Raw genomic sequence first — 18,383 nt, 5'->3', positions numbered from 1 at the left:
GAGTTCTAGGGCCGGAACCCGGAAAAACAATCCTATTTACAGTTTGATTGGAACCATGTTATAACTTCTGGTTATGTGAGTAGTACCGAATTATGATTATGTTTTTTGATATAGCATTCTAGTACTTCTATATTGCTCATATCTATTGTGAATATTGTATACTGTTAAACGCATCCTAGGTGCACCGCATCTTTAACTATCATGAGTGGGGATATGTGACCTTGTGTTGTATGTCCCGATGCTTCATGCTCCGTCAAATCCCAAACGGAGTTTGAGGGTGTCACAAATGGAAGACTAGAAAGTACCACGAGTTATTTCTCTAAGGAGAAGTGGCGATCTAGTGAAACACCAAGAGACAGTTGCTTGTCATGGAACTGGGATCATGGAAACCATTACATGGTAAGGGTTCAAGAAGGAGTACAATGATCGATACTTTCATACCAGAGTAAGACAGTAGAAATCAAATAATTTCTTCGACTTGGTCCAAGGTAGTGTGATGGTCGAGCAATATGCTGCCAAGTTCATGGAATTAGGAAGACTTTCCCTTTATGTTATTTCCATGAAGGGGATGCAAGCAAAACAATTTCAGGATGGGTTACAACTGCGAATATGAACTCAATTGGTGCGTGAACAATGTCGTCTAATGGCCATGATGATGGGTCAGAAATGAAGGACTTTTACTAGCGAAGGAAATAGTTCTGAGTCACCTCAAAAGTTTGTACTGAGTTTTGGGGTACTCCGATAAGTTACTCCCTTGGAACACATGGGTGGCAAAACACTAGTGTGTGGTCACTGCAGTTGATCCCATGAAGGAGAGTGTCACCAGGCCTCACGCTCACGTTATAGTTGTAGCCAAGTAGGACATTACGCCAAGGAATGTCTGTGAGCAGTACAAGGAGGGTGGATGGGCACCATAGGAGGATGGCGAGGCCAAAGGCAACCAGTGAAGCAAGGGTGTACGCTTTGACACCATGCGAGATTGACGAGGATGCTTCAAAGACTCAGGGGGCCAGCATCATTACAGGTATGGAACCCTAGACATAGAATAGCTAAGTAATGAAATTCTAAACCTAGCTATAAGAGTCGAATGACTTGGTCATTTCAGGGTGAGTTTTGATGCTTGGGTACTACGCAAGTATCTCATTCCGGGCACGTCCTAATCATTTGTTTCAGCTACATTTGCTAGAATATTTAGTCTGTGGAGGTTGCATTGCCAACCAGTGAGGTAGTATCTTGTACTAAGGTAGCGACAAGTTGTCCATTAGGAATAAGAGTGAAGGTGAAGAAGGCCAACTTGATATTATTTAACCTACATGGGTTTGAATCATTTTAGGGATGGACAGGTTATTTAGATATTTTGTGAGCATAAATTGTTGCCGGTGGATTGTGGCTTTCCAACAGCTAGAAGAGGAAGAAAACATGTTTAAGGCCAGTAGACTAAGAATGATGCCGAAATAATCTTGGCAATGCAAGCCAAAATTTATTTGACAGGAGGAGTAGAAGCTTATTTGGTGCAAATAGCACCTAAACCAATAGGACTAAAAGGAACACTAGGGATAACCATGGTGGAGGAGTTCCTTGAAGTGTTTTAGGATCTTCCAGGACTTCCACCTTCTCAAGAAGTCAAGTTCTCGATTGAGGTAGAACCAGATCTGGTACACAAGGCAACAAATAGAATGGTGCCATTAGAGTCAAAGGAACTAAAGAATCAATTATAGGAATTACTAGCAAAAGTATTCATTAGACCCAGTTCATTGCCTTACAAACCATGGATACCATTCATGAATAAAAAGGACGGAAATCTTAGGATATGTATGGTAAAAGGTGACAATAAAGAACAAGTATTTGTTGCCTAGGATAGATAACTCGTTCGATCAATTGTAGGGAGGCTCGATGTTTTCCACGATTGATCTTGGTTTGGGTATCTGTAACGCCCTGTTCCAGGAGGTCCGGAGAGTTAACTCTTAATACCTCAAATCAACTTAAATAGTACAACTATAAAATCTGAAAAATTCAATAAAATATTAATCAATTTAATCAATCCAAATATCTAAGTTTCTCCATGGGGACAATAAAGAAAAACTCAATAACATAAATTAAAAACTCTCTAAAACTCGAAATTATCCTTAACTCATCAAATCAAAATATCTGAAACATAAATTTGGTTTACTAACTACGACTCTCAAATAAGCACTTGTACCCTTGGGCACTTATTCCACTCTGATCATCACACCTGCTAAAACTTTCTACTCTTGTTCTCCAGCTGAACCATAAAAAATATTTGAAAAATATTTGAAGATAAGGGTGAGTTATCAACAACTCAGTAAGCAAATGACATATACTAGCGTGTAAACATGAGTATTTACAGAGTTCAGAATGCAGAACAAAGATATTTTCTTTTAGAATGCAGAATCAGAATAATGTTTTCAAAATGCAGCGTTAGAACATATTATCAAAAATATCAGAGCGAAAGTTCGAGAATATTCATAATCAAAATCCTTTTGGCATAGCATAAACTGAAATATCACATCTTATCTTATCATATCAGAACAAATACCATGTTTAACCCCCGTGGTAGGGTTGTGCAAACCCCGGTAGCTAACCGAGCAGAAATAGAATGTGAATCTTCCCCTTATTCATTCTCGGAGCCCCGAGTGTGCACATAGGAAAGACCACGCAGAAAACCACTTTGTTTTCAAAGTGGGTGCACCAGAAACAGAAAAGTTGGTACCAACCTGAACAGAGGCCACAGTTTTACACCCGTGGTGAGGTCAGAATGGAACAAAAACAGAAACAGAATGTTATGCCAGAGGTTTTCAGAAATCACATCAGATCATATCAGAGTACAGAAAATCTTCAGAACATAACAAAATCATTACACAACATAATTTATGCACAAAATTTCATATTCGCTCTCTTTTTCAAAGTTCAGAAACAGAATGTCAAAAATAAGCTCATGTCTACACCAGTCATGACATTAAATAATTTCTTCTTAAACAGAATCTCATGAGTAATGCAGAACAAGTAACTGAGGTAGTTCAAATTTCTTTTCAACATCAAATATGTATATTTTCCAAAAAATAACCTCAGCACATTTTATTTTAATGAAAAGTCTAACATAGGAACCCTGCTTACTTGAACTTCTTAGCTTTTTCGAAAATTCCTCAAAACAATCATCACTTTCTAAAATCGTCAATGCTAATTTAATACTATGACTAAAACATTTAAAAGTCAGATCTATTTACTAATGAAAACAACTTATGAAGCTTAATACTAAGTAATAGAATTATCCCAAAAATATTTTAAAATAAACCATAACTATTATTAAAAAGACTAAAATATATCTAAAATGTAGAAATAACATTACACCAATAATGTTTACTCTTAAAATAAACCTTTACTAAATAACATGTTAAAATACTTATGCGATTTAAGGTAAGTACAAGTAAAAATTTCGTTAAATAATAATAAACAAAAAGCTTTAATCGTAATTTAAAAGTTTAAAATAAAATTTCACAATTACTAAAATAATTTGCTACCAAAGTACAATTTGAAAATCCTATTTATTGTATGTAAACTTTTCTTATACCACCCGTATAAACCACGTAAAAACAGACCAAAATATATGAACTTGAACACATTCTAAAACTAAGGGTAAAACTGTAATTCATTTTCAAATACCATGCAAAAATATAAGTTACGTAAACTGCAAATGCATGCACGCAGTCTCGGTGCAAAAACCGTAAGAACAGGGGCGCGAGGCACTCATCGCCAAGGGAGGAGCTGTGCGCGACACGGCGAAGAAGGTCACGGTGGTGAGGCACTGAGAAAGAGAGAGAGAGAGATGAGTGAGAGACCTCACGTAGAAAGAGAAAGGGACGGAGAGAGAGCTCGGCGTAAAAGGGGATGAAAACCCACCGTGGGGCAGCGAGGCTTGCGACGGTCTGGGGGCTGGGCGTCGACCTGGCAGTGTCCGAAGGTGGAGGCTTGTCCTTCGGCATCTTTTGATGGCAGTGGCATCGAAGTTGAGGGGGCTGACGATCGACGTGGCTCACAGTGGGGATGCTTCCCCTGTTTAGGCGTGCAAAATCAGAGTCCTTCACGTCCCAACGTATCAGGGGCTAGGTGCGGAGGTTCAGGGCAGAGCAATGTCAAACATGGTGGTTTCCATCGTGCGGGATGTAATTCGAGTGTTTCAGGCTGGGCTCGGTTGTGGCAGTGGCTGGGATGCAGCGCGGTTGCCTTCGCGTTGCACTACGGTGCAGTGGTGATCTGTGCAGCGGCGCCACGGGTTAAACCGTGTTGCGATACGGGCTTGGCTCGTTTGGGGCAGTGGTTCAGGTGCTGCACAGCTGCGCTATCGGGAAGGGTTCACGGTGAAGGAGGCAGAGTCGTGAAAAGAAGAAGAAAACAAAATAGATGAAAAGATGACCGAAATAAATAAAGAAACCCTAGAGAGCCGAGAGAGAGACGTGCGCGCGAATGTGCCGTGTGTGTGCATGGAGTGGGCGAGAGGAAAACTACGGGAGTAAAGAAAAAATAGATGGAAATGAAAAGAAAACAAACAAAAACAAAAATAAATAATTAAACATGCGGGGAGCAAGATCTCCAAATTAAAAGAAAATCACTACTCAAATTCGTAAAATAAAAACTTAAAATATCAAGCTCTAATAAATAAATAAATTAAAATCTAAAGTCCAACTATACCAATTTTGGGTCCGGGTGTTACATTACTAGTTGAGGATTAAGGATGGTGACGTGTCAAAAACCACATTTAGAACAAGATGGGGGCATTTTGAATTCAGGGAGATGCCATTTGGTTTGGCTAACACTCCAAAAGCATTCATGGATATCATGAATAGGGTGTTTAGGCCATTCTTTGACGTATTCATGATGATGTTCTTCGTTGATATTTTAGTTTACTCCAAGGACACTGAAAGACCAGGAATCACTTGAGGTTAATGCTGGGAAAGCTAAAGGAACAACAGTTGTTCACAAAACTCATTAAATGTGAGTTTTGGTTGGAGGAGGTTAAGTTTCTTGGTCAGGATCCAAGTATAATTGAGGTAGTCGTAAATTGGCAGCATCCCACGATGGTCCATGAGGTAAGGAGATTTCTACAACTTGTTAGACACAACAGGTGATTTGTTGAAGGATTCTTGAAACTTTCGAGTCCACTTTTCTATTGTGTGACACGATAATTTCACAAATGAGTTTTCGATAATTTACTAAACAATTAAAACATAACTATATATAAAAATTAGATTTTGATTATTTATTATATGCATGTAGAAATAAAATTTTAAAAATATAACTAAGTAACAAACTTGATAAAGTATTCGCCATTTTATTTTGAAATTAATCTTTTCTTAAGTAAACTCATGATTTATAGAGAGGGATAGTACAAGGAGCGTTGATCAATGATGAGAAAGAAAAATATAAGGAATCTCCACAAATGACAAGCGCATGTCCACAATGATATGGAATTTATGCATGCATGATGAATTGTGTCCATAATATTAAAGATAAAAACAAAAACAAAAACACAATACTGCACCAGGCAATGTACAGTGACCTAATTAATGCACTTCAATAGTCGTGAAGATCTCAATTAATGAATTTGTAATCACAGATATGCATGCTGCAGGCTTGTTTAGAATTATATATCTCATTTTAAAATTTTATTTTTATTTTTTTATTTTTTAAATATAATTAAAAATAAAAATTTTAAACTAATTATTATAATTTATCTAAATTTTTAAACAAAAAATAAATAACAATTTAATTTTTTTTAAATTTCTAAACAAAAATAATATTATAACAATATTTTAATTTAATAATATTTTTTATTCAATTTTTTCTCTGTCCAAAAGTCAAAAAATACTTAATTCAATCTATCTCAGAAACTGTTTTATCACGATTCACAAAATTCTTATCTCATCTCACTTTTCAAATGAGCTAGTAAGTGTTATTTTAAGGGCTTGTTTGGGAAGATGAGATGATGATCTCATCTAAAATGTTTCATAATTTCTTTTCCAAACATTACTCAATTATAAACATTTTCAATTTCAAATTTTTAACTTTTTCATCTAATCAATACCTAATTATTATAATTTTTTCAAACTTCTAAATAAAATACATAAAACAGTACTACTTCTTCAAATTTTAAAACAAAAATAATAATAATAAATTATATTTCAACAATATCTTAATTTTTAATATATTTTTATTCAACTTTTTCTCTTTCATTTTCTAAAATCTAATAAAATATTTTAATTTAAATCATTTCACAACTATTCACAAAATTTTCAGTTCATCTTACTTTCTAAACGGGCCCTAAATCTAGAAGTAGATCTAGTCTCATTATATACCATTAATTTGCACGAGGTATTGTATAGAGGCCACGCCACAAGAGTACTTAAAAAAACAAGTTCAATTGGCACATGGGATTGAATAGACGCCATCGCCACGTACAAGACTTTTTGCCAACAAAAGGAAGCTAGCTGTGCCTCCAAAGTTAATTTTTGTCAAGCCGATAACGTCAGTACATGATATGGAATTCTTGCATTGATGTGAAGATTCTGATCAGCATTAGATCAGTACTGTGTATCATTAAAAAATTAGTTTCCTGGGTCAGATTGAGAAAAATCAAATTTAAATTCATGTGTATTGACTAAAATATAATGGAGGCCATAGATCAAGGAGGCTACCCACGCGGCCATTTCCCACTACGTACACACTGTATATTGTCTAGCTAGCTAGGCCGCTACTCATGGGTACATAAAAAACTGTTAAAAAATTTTGATTCAAGCCGATAATGTCAGTACATAAAAAATTGTTAACGAAAAAAAAAAAGAAGTTTGAGCTATATGAAAAATATTAATATCAATGTGGACTCCCACTATAATAAAAATATGGATACCCTAAATTAGTTCTCAAAGTCTCATATGTAAAAAGCTCATATTAGAACTTTAGATTTAGACTATGTTTAGATGTTGAGTTAAATGGAGTTAAATTTTTTATGAATAGTAATGAGTTGAATATGTAGAGTAAGTTATGTGGAGACATCTAAAATGAGTTTAGATGTATTTAGATTTTAAGATGAATTTAATACTTTTTATAAAAAATTAAAAAAGATTGTAGACCTTATATATGAATATGTGTTTAGTTAAAAAAAGATGTGTTTAGTTAACGTGTAAGGAAGTTTTGAGTTGAGATGAATTTAATATTTAAAATTTAAATTTAATTTAAAATTAGATTAAACTGAATTGATTTCATTTAAAACTTCTAACTGAACGGGACATAGTCATCAAAGTACCGATAATACCTACCAATGTTAGAATAAGCATCCATTACGTACGACTTAGTACTGCAGAAAACCACGCAATATCTTACTGTTGTATAATTATTTCATGTAAATTTTTATAATTATTCTTGAATGATTATAATCGTTTCTGTTATTAATCATTTTGATTCCATATCAATGACAATCAAGTGGGCAAGAAAGATGTCTCAATTAATCTTTGCACATCGTAAAACAATTGAAGGTTGTTTAGTCACATCAGTTGTCAGAATTGACCAACCAAATGGAGTATCGTACTTTATGGCCACTTGTTTCTTATCTATCACTTCGAAGTAATGCCAAATAGAAGTTGGCATGCATGGAGCTCTAAAAATTCATTGAATTTGACAAAACATGATCAATGGGTTGAATATTTTATACTCTATTGACACACGTTATATTGAATGCCCTCCTCCTAGAAAGTGTACTTTAATTGAATTTAGTTTAATTTATTTGTTGCATTAAGATATTTTCTATTCTATTCGTTTATTTTATCGTTTGTTGATTCTTTATTCTCTATCAATTATTAAATGATTTTTTTCTTTTAATTAATTTTTTAAAATTAGAATATGATGTATAGCATTACTTAAATAATAAATATTTATCTCCATTATATCCTCATGTATTGTAATAATGTTAAGACAGTGACGTGACTACATCTTATTTGAAGGTGTAAAACTAAGATTTCACCACATCTTGCTCAAAGTGCCTCTCAAAAAAAAAAAAAAATAGACGATGCCCTATTTTTGTTCTATATTTATGAACTAGTTTGAAGCATCAATTTTTGAAGTAGGAGTAATACAATACGCTATATTCACATTTCACTATGTAAGATATGACACATTTATTATCATTGGATAATAAAGAAACATCCAATAAAAGATCATCAGTTGGTGATAAATGTGTCACATCTTACATTGTGAGATAAAAGTGTGGTGGTAGTGTAGTGTATAAAATTTTTCTAGTTATTTATTAATCCTCTGTCAAGTCTGTCACTCTCAAGTTCTCTCTCTCCCCTTCAGTCAATCTCAAGCTTCTCTCTCTCTTGTCAAGAATCTCCAAAGCTTCCCGTAGCTTTCCATCTTTATAGAGTCCATGAATTAAAGTGGTATGAGTTATCATATTGGGCCTATGTCGTTTACTAATCATCATCTCTAAGAGCTCCATTGTAACAACCCGTTAGAACTTCAATGATAGAATTTTTTTAGGTTTTAGGTACCTCGTAGAAACTCTGTAAGTTTTCACGAATCAACCAAATTACATAGATTTTAGTCTGTCAGCATAGTCAGTGTTGCCACTCACTATGGTGCCAGAATCGTGATTTTATTTATTTGAGATAGTTAGAAGTGTCAAAATATGATATGGTCTGTGCCATTAGATTAGTTGATTATTTAAGATTTAATGCAATAATAATCTCATTTTTAGTTCTTAGACAAAACTATTGTTTTAAAATGTGTTTTATTTATTTTTAGGCACTTCAGGGTTGAATGTCAATAAACGAATTATATAGTTAGTTTAGTATGTATATTTAGGATTTTTCAGTGCAAAGTTTATTTTTTACTTTTCTTGAGTGAATAGTAATCTCAATAGTAGCACCTAGTGGAGTATTTTCAGAATCACAGAGTAGAATGTTCAAATTAGGTTAGAGAAGTTTTATTTGGACACTTGGCAATATCTTAACCACACTTGGTGAATAGTATCAGACACTTGAAACCAAGAGGAACCATGAGATGGTTTGTGTAGGAAATCAAGATTTGAGATCATGTCACCTAAGCAAAATCATATTTCATCCAACCATCCAAATTGTGCCGAACTAAAGAAGCTTTCAACCCTAGTAAAATCCTAAATGATTGTACTCTAATTGAAACCTCAAGTGTTTGGGTGAAACCGAAACCCTAAACAGTTTCTCCAAACTCTAAAGTTGGCCTCCAAACCCTCTTTGATCTGATTTCTAGCATTGTATTCAATCACTTGATTAAATCACTTCCACATTCTATTAATTCTTCAAATTAATGTTATGACATATTATCCAACCCTTTAAACCTTGAAAATTTGATAGAGTCAAGCAAAATTAGATTTAGGCTTGATAGCATCTCAAACACTAACCAAACCCTCTCTAAACGCCAAATGAAACCCAATTGTTTAAAACCCACGAATTTGGGCCACTTTGGCAAAGGTTCTTGAGGAAGTTTTCCCCCACCCATGGCAGACCAACCTCTGCCCATGATAGTCCCAAATAGCCCTTTGATGTGAGAGAAAAATCCACCTCCTCACCCTTTTTTTGCACGGCAGCTGCAGCAGCCCATTCCCTTCACCATTCTTACCTTTTTGTGACCAAACCACCATACCTCGAGATTTCACACAAGGTCATACCTTCATTTTCAAAAGTACTTGAGGCATGTAGGTCACCACTTCTCTCACTTCACCATTTTTCACCCCCATTCTTTGAAAGAAGGCCTTAGAAACCCTCTCGGGCATATTCCAGAGAGCTTTTTTGTGTGCCATTTTTAGAAACCCTCTCACAATAATTCATTCATGTAATTTGTTCGTATTCGAGTCTAGTTGTCATGGTATCTTGTGTGTTTGCTTTAATGGTCATTTGATTAGTCAAAAGTAGTTTTAACCTTGGAAAGGTCATTCTGAGTGATAATCTGGATAGTGTGTTGTATTTTAGAGTTTTTGACCAAGTTAATGGACAAATCTTGGTCCGAAATTCTTATGAGTATTTTTAACATGTTTGTATGAATGTTTGTTGGAGATTAGTTGCATGATTAAAACTTTTGATGAAATATTTCTTAGATCTAAAAGGTTAGACACTGGAAGACGAAAAACGGCTACTATTCTAAGACAATTTTGATCTTTTGTGGTTTAATCTTACTCCAATGACTTTGCTATTGTTATTTGATGATACTAACCATTTTATATACATGTTAGGATGTTAATTTTAAGATTTTTGGTGTTAGTTTCAAAGATATAAACCTTTATGCAAGAGAATACTAGGTTGGGTCAAAAGTTTGATTTTTTTGGCTAGATCCATGTTTTGGTTTATTCTAGCCATGTGATTTTGAGTTTAATGCTTGGATTTACTTTAAGACACCTTTGTAAACCACTTGGTAGTTTGGCTTGAAGCTCTCATGATGGTATGCCTTGGATCAAGTGTTTTATCAAAGCAAGTTGAGAAAAGATTTCCATTTTTGGCTAAGTGTTCAAACCAAGTACTTCAAGTGAGATTTTGTGATTTTTGGTGACTTTTATGTGTTGATTCAAAGCATGTTAGTTCTTAAAAATTTGTTATGAACATGTTAGAAGAAAATTTTGGATTTTTGGAGTTCTTGGAAATGTTTTGAAGTAGGTTAGACTTTGAGATTCAAGAGTTGTATTTTAGTTAAAACGTTTGGATCTTTTTAGTAAAGAGTTTTATTATTATGTGAAGTTTAATTTTATTTGATGTTTTATGATTTTTTTAAGCTTAAGATAGGAGGATTTTTGTTGCAATATTTCGGTTTGAGCATATGTTTGAAGTTGGATAAAAATTGCAACAAAAATCAAAGAGAAATTACCTTTGGAAGTTTCAACCCTAGCATGTTTTGCATAGTTTTGTTTTGGTTTTAAGTTTTTCTAAGTTGATATTTGAGTTTAATACAAAATTTACAAGAGGAATGTAAATTTTGGTGATATTTGGAGTTAGGATGTGAAATCCTTATATTATGGGTAAAATAGTCATTTTCCCACATGTAGATGGTAAAATGATAATTTTACTCTAAGTTAGCATTTTTTCATATTTCTAATTGTTAGTGATTAAGTTTCTAATATTTGAAACTACTACTTATAGTGTCTTGTGCTTCGTGCTTTGCCTCGTAAAACAAGACGATCACTATAAGAGAACTACAGTTTATATATGTATGTTATCATATATGCCATACTATGTCATGTCACTTCATGATTATGTATTACACAATTTATTCTGTCATGTATTGCTATTCGTTACAAGTATATCATATTACGTAATGATATCTGTTGCAGATATGCCATGTCACAAAGACCACATGGCCCTCTCCTCACTTATCGACTGGAAAGACTCCCGACAGGGATAAAAGACTCCTCTCGCCTTTTCAATTTGTTGGTCATGATGTCGTTTAGGTTGCTCTCTTAAGTTGGTCGTTTAGACTAGTCGCCCAATCTAACCGCTTAGAGCATTGTCGCCAAGTTTTCTTGCCTTCAGGTCGAGCCTTTTGGTCGCGAGTCTCCTCGCCTACTGAGAGGTAAGTCTTCTCGCCTTTGGGAGATAGAAATCTATTTGCCGCCCAGGGGACAAGGCTCATCGACTAAATCTCATCGGCTCTCTTTAGATCTCGCTGCCTCTCATGGGTCTGGATCAATAGTCTCTTATTTTTTGTCAAAATGCTGTCCTTTTGCACTAAATTTTCTCATTCATTAAAATCCAAGAAAATAAATAAAAATATGTAGAAATAAAATAAAATCAATAGTATTGAATGAAAAATGACACTTTTCATAAATCAAAAAGTGATAAAAATCACATAAAAAGTAACACTTATCAAATACTCACAAACTTAAGTTTTGCTCACCCTCAAGAAAAGAAGAAAGAAAGACAATTAAAACAAGCGTTGGTTTGATTCACAAATTTATTGCCTCAAAGAATATCTAAAGTCTATAATTCAAATGAATCATTCAAGATCAATCAAGTCCAAAAGTTAATTCAAAACTCAATTCCACCGCATTATCCATCCCCACATTCATGCATACCCATCATTCTCACTTCATCATTAGATCCCCCGGATGGTTTTATGCAAACAAATAAATAAATAATGGATCTCTAAAAACTCCATATGCTTGCTTTTCAAATCACTCTCCATTAATGTAGAACAAAAACTATCACTAGGGATCAATTAGTCTTTATTAAGCTTGTAATGTAAGGCTAGGGTGAGGGCTATAAAGAAAATGTAGCAAAGTAAGAGAACTTAAGTTTGGACACTAGCAGAATAAATAGAATATTGTCACTTCTAACACAAACATCTCTTCTCAATCTTTGTAAATCTCTCAACATACCTCTCTTTATTGCACTTTCAAGTATCTCTCTCTTTACCCCTCTATTTGGCAAATTGGATTTTTCTTCTTCTTCTTCTACCTCTTTTTTTTTAAAAAAATATTTCATACCTTTTTGACTGCTTTTGTGGATGACTCTCGTCGGCCTTTTCTTGTTGGTCACACAGTAGACAAGTTAACTTCTCACACCCCCAAACTTATTATTTTGATAATATTGCTATAATTACTTTACTTATAGACCTTCTACCTCTCTTGCCTTTGACGCTCTTGTGAGTCTGTGATTTTGTATAAACTTAGTTCTCTTGAAAGGTAAGGATATCAGTGTTTAAACACAAATAGGGTAGGGAATATGAGGTTTACAAGAAAGAAAAATATATGGCCAAAATATATTTCAATAAAGCTCGACGACTGTAGATAAAAAGAATAAACAGGTAAATTTGAAAAGCTCAAACAAGTTCTAGAATAAGTTGAGACCATATAAATTCACAAAATTCACATAAAATTTCTCTAGGTACTCAAATAAAAACAATTAATGATCATAAGAGCATTTATTGAACATAGGAAATATCAAATTAAGTAAGATCAAGTAAAGAATTAACAACTAGACTTAAGTAATGAGAATTTTTCATAAAAATTATAATCAATTTCACTCATATTCTTATCATAGGCTTTTTATTCATCAAAATATACTGTTTTTATCATTATTATTATTATTATTTTAAATAAAATAATATCATTTCCCCCCAAACTTAAATATTACATTGTCCTCAAAGGGAAAAAAATGAAGAAAAACTAAAGTAAAGAATGAGAGAAGATAAAAGATGTTCCCTGTGATACTCCGTATTTTAGTGTACTTTAACTAAATGATTATTTTAATTAATTTAAATATTGGTTGTCTTGTTTTAAAATTTATTGGGTTTCTCATTAGTTTATTTCATGATTTTTAAGTTGTGAAATCTATTTTGGTGTGCTTTCTTAATATTAAATATTGTTTTGCATTTAAATTGTTCTTTAATTTAAATTAGTTGTTTGTGGGTTTTAAAATTATTGTCTTTTTGGATTTAATTATTTTATTTTACTTAGTCTTTGTGTTTAAATTATTTTATTTAAATTTATTGTTTTGAAATAATTTTCGTTGGATCATTTTGTGACCCAAGTTGTGAGGATTGGACCTCATTTCTTTCCCTCTATTTTTCTTTTCTTTTTCTTTTTTCTTTTTTCTCCTCATTTTCTTTTCTCCTCTCTCTCTCTTCTCTCCCGCGCGCGAGGCCTATGTTTCTCCCATCCATGCGCCGTCCACCCAGCGCCGCCGTGCGCCATCCATCTCCGTCACCGCCCCTCCCATTCTTCTCCCCACCGGCCGGCGACCTCACCTCCCAATTTTTAGCTCCTCTCGTGCCGCTGTGGGCCTCCACGCACGGCATCATGCCGCGGCCACCATTTGTTCAAGCGCCACCGTCGCACCACCTCCGGCCACCATCTCTTCACCACATCATCCTTGACTTCCCAGTAACGTAAACCACCCATCCTAAGCTCCGATCCGCCACCGATGAAGCTCAACATCCACATTTCTGTTTTGGGCTTTTTGGACTTCAACCGCCCTCTACGCCGCCACCCACGGCCAACCACCGCCACCATTAGCTTCACCAACATCCCTAAGGTCTTCCCTTGTAATCTCAAGTCTTCATTTGTCCCCGTTCAAAAACTAGCACTTTGAGACCCACGGCCACAATGCATTTTGCACTATTCCGTTTCTGTGCCGCTACCTCTTGCACTTCCGTAATCATTCGAAAATTATAATAAAGCGTTGTAAGTATTTTCCCAAATGACTTTTGAGATTTAAATGTATTTTTGCGCTAACTCATTTATTTACTGTAATTGGTTGGTTGTGCTGGACCTAGTTCGAGGGGTAAGGGGGTCGGTTGGATTGGAGGATGGAGTTGTTTGTGTGATTGGTTTATATTGGGATTTGTTGGTTGTTGGATAATGATTTCGTATCTTGTACATTGCATGTTTGCACTCATGTTCAGGTTTGTAAATGGAAACTGGGTTTTCGTGTAATTGCATTCATGTTCATGTGTTTATTGAAAACTGAATTTTCATGTGAGAGAAAGGAAAGAGACTGTAGGGATGGTGGTAGAGTCCTGCTTGTGATTCCCGCTACGGTGCCTGCGGTAGGGATAGTGGTAAGCAGGGATGATGGTATAGTCCCGCCTACAGTGCTCTAATAGGTACTCATTGTATGGAAATGAACTGTAGGGATGGTGGTAGAGTCCCGCCTACGGTGCATGCGGTAGGGATGGTGGTATAGTCCCGCCTGCGATTCGTGTAACACCCCGTATTTTAGTGTAGCTTTACTGAAGGATTATTTTTATTTGTTCAAAAATTTATTCTCTTGTTTTAAAATTGGTTGGATTTTTAGTGGGTTTATTTTTATGATTTTAATTTTGTGAAAATTATTTTGAAGTACTTTTTTTTATAATTAATTATTGTTATGCATTTAAATTTCTTTTCATATTAAATTAACTTATTGTTAGGTTTAATTATTTATTTTTAATTTAATCATTACGTTTGAATTATTTTATTTTACTTGCTGTTTTGAAATCATTTCCGTTGGATCATTTTTGTGACCCAATATGTAAGGATTGTACCTCATTTCTTTCCCTCCATTTTCTTTCCTCTCTTTTTCTTTCTTCTTTTCTTTTCTTTTTCTTCTTTTCTTTCTTCTTCCCCTGGCTTCCCGCACGACGCACCCCCTCCCTCTCTCTCCGTGCATTTCTTCCTCTCCACCCAACCGCCACCTCGCGCTGCCGTGCGCGACACCGCCCCTCCCTTTAGCTCCCCCACCGGCCGGTGACACCACCCCACCAATCTCAGCCCCTAACTCTCCGCCGATAGCCCCCACGCACCACACCAAGCCGCAGCACTCTCTTCACTCCAGCGCTGCCGTCGCACCACCATTGGCCACCATTTCTTCACCACTTCATTCTCAACCTCCTAGCAACCCAATGGACCCAACCCCAGCTTCGATTCGTCACCGTTGAAGCACTTCCAACCTCATTTTCGATTTGGGTATTTTTTATCTTCAACCACCCATTGCATCTCCACCCATGGCCAACTACCACCACCACTAGCTTCACTGACATCCCTAAGCCCTACCCTATCAATATCGGGTCTTTGTTTGTTCTCGTTTAAAAGTGAGTTTTTGAGACCAACGGCCACAGTGCCTTTTGCACTGTTACGTTGCTGAGACGTCACTTCTTGCACTTCCGTTATCCTCCGAAAATTACTATATATCACTGTAAGTATGTCTCCAAAGAACTTTCGTGATTTTAATGTATTTTTGCATTAACTCATTTCACTGTGAACTGGTTGGTTCTGCCAGACTGAGTCCGAGGAGTAAGGGGGTCGGATGGTTTGGTGAATGGAGTTGTTTGGTTGGATTTGTTTGGGTTGGTTATTGATGGTTGTTGATTTGTGTCGGTACATGTACATTTCATGACTGCATGCATGATCATGTTTGTAAAGGAAAATTGGGTTTTTGGGGTATTGCATTTATGTTCATGTGTTATTGAAAACTGGGTTTTTATGTGAAATGATTTGTTGGGTGCGTGTGTATCACTACCCCCAAGCTGAGATGGAGCATTATCTCGGTGGAGCTCCTCTGGTCACTCGGGAACGTAATATACTGAGTGACGTCCCCTGGATTGTCGCCGGGGATCGGACGAGATGGTCTCGTGCCGACTCCGTGGTCCTTCTGCTGGCGGGGACTAGAGGATGCTTGGCCATGTATGCGCTGGGCATGGCATCGCTCGTTGTGTAGTGGATGTTTGGCCACGAACGCGTTGGGCGCGGAACTGGGCATCGCTACGAGGCGAGGGTGTGCGGATGACCCATAGGGGAGATCATTGTGCATACATTAAAAACGGACTATTTTCTGGAAAACTAACGTGTGTTCGATTTTGTGTATACCATTTTCTGGGAAAATGTGTTATGGATATTTTTGGGCCAATTGGGATTTTGGTGTGTGTTGGAAATGTTCATTTTCGGAGAAAATGATATTTTGAGATAAAATGCATATTTCATCATATGCATGCATGTTGGTTGCATTAAATGCATTTTTATTCCTGAGGGTTGTTTGGTTTGTGCTTACCTGCGGTATCGTGTTTGGTAACGCAGATTTTGATGCAGAGGAGGATGAGGGCGAGCCTGAGGAGACGGCTCTGCCCGAGGAGTGATCTGGGATCACTTGCTTAGCTATTTTATTTTAATGTATTGTATTTTATTTTTAGATGACTGTATAACTACTTTTTAAACCTTTACTGATGTTTAGATTGTATTTAAATTCTGGTACTTGGTTGACTAATTCGTTGCATTGTTTTTGTACACTGTTGCATTTACACACACTTAGCATTTTAGTTGGGATGCGTGACCGTGTTGTCATCATGCTGGCGTCTCAATTCACGTGTTTCCTTACATGGGGGTTTGGGGGCGCCACAATTCCCACCTATAGTGTCCGATAAATGGTTAATTGGTTTTTGTGTGAATCATTTTCTGAGAAAATTATAGATTATATTTTTGGGCAAAAAATAGGATTTTGGCATGTGTTGGAAAATATTCATTTTCGGCAAAATGATGTTTTAGATCTAATGCTTATTTCATCATATGCATGTACGTTGGTTGCATTAATGCATTTTTATCTCGTGGGTTGTTTGGATTATTACTTACCTGCGATACCGTTTTATGGTACCGTAGATTTTGATGCAGATGAGGACGAAGAGCCTGAGGGATTGGCTCTGTGAAGGGAATGACATATGGTTGCTTTTGGATTATGGGATTTGTTTCCCTTTTGTTTATGTATTCAGCTTTCTACTTTATTTTACAAATAATTGTATAACTTTTTAAAGGCAATTTATTTTGAATATTTGTATTAAACAATTCTGGTACTTAGTTGACTACTTTTAAATTATCCGTTGCATTTTTGCTGTACACTGTTGCATATACACACACTTAGCACTTATCGTTAGGATGCATGACCTGTGTTGTCATCATCCTGACGTTAGGATTCCCGCATTGCTGTACGAGGGGGTCGGGGCGTCACATTCCCCTGTTTTTTTTTTTTTTGGTCTTAATTGAATATTTTCCCTAAAGATGCAGTTGTGTACCCCTTGGAGATCTTTCCGGCCTCTTTGTTCCTTAAATTTGACAGAAGCGGGTTAAGTTCAAACTTAGGTTGTTCTTTACATGGTAGCTTTGGGAATTCAACTCCATAAGTCTCATCGGCCATGATCACGTCTCGGTAGCTTATTTGGAAACAAGAATGTACCTCGGAAGGGAATTCCATAGATTTAAATACGTCATAAGTGATTTGCTCCTTGCCGACCCTTAAAACGAATTCCCCTTTTTGGACATCAATTAAAGTTCTCCCCGTCGCAAGAAAATGTCGGCCTAGTATAAAAGGGATCTCTTCGTCATCCTGCATATCGAGTACAATGAAGGCGGTCGGGAAGATGAACTTATCAACTTTCACCAGCACGTCCTCAATGAGTCATCTTGAGTATTTAATGGATTTGTCACCCAACTGTAGAGAGATTGTGGTCGGCTTTATTTCTCCAAGACCTAGTTCCTTAGGCAGCAGCTTCTATTGTACAATTGCACTGCTCTCCTCGATCGGCAACTGTATTGAGAACAAATTATCAGTCTTATTTCTTTTTAATCTCTTCTAGAAAGGAATTAGTGGATCATAAATTGAAGGAAAATAAGTTCTAGAAATAAACTCCCTGGATTTCTTAGGTTTTGTAGCCCCTTTACTCGCTATAGTCTTCTCAGCTTGCTGGTCGTTTGCCTTGCAATTGGTTTCTTTCCTCGTCTTCGGTTTCCTTCTTCTCGGAATCCACATTTTCGGCAGCTTCTTCATCTTGCTCAGTATTTACCAACTGTGGCTAGTCATATGTTTGCCCACTTCTCAATGTCATGG

This window comes from Juglans regia, chromosome 6 (genome assembly GCF_001411555.2).
Source record: "Juglans regia cultivar Chandler chromosome 6, Walnut 2.0, whole genome shotgun sequence".
Taxonomy (NCBI): Eukaryota; Viridiplantae; Streptophyta; class Magnoliopsida; order Fagales; family Juglandaceae; genus Juglans; species Juglans regia.
This window is presented reverse-complemented; position numbering follows the sequence as displayed.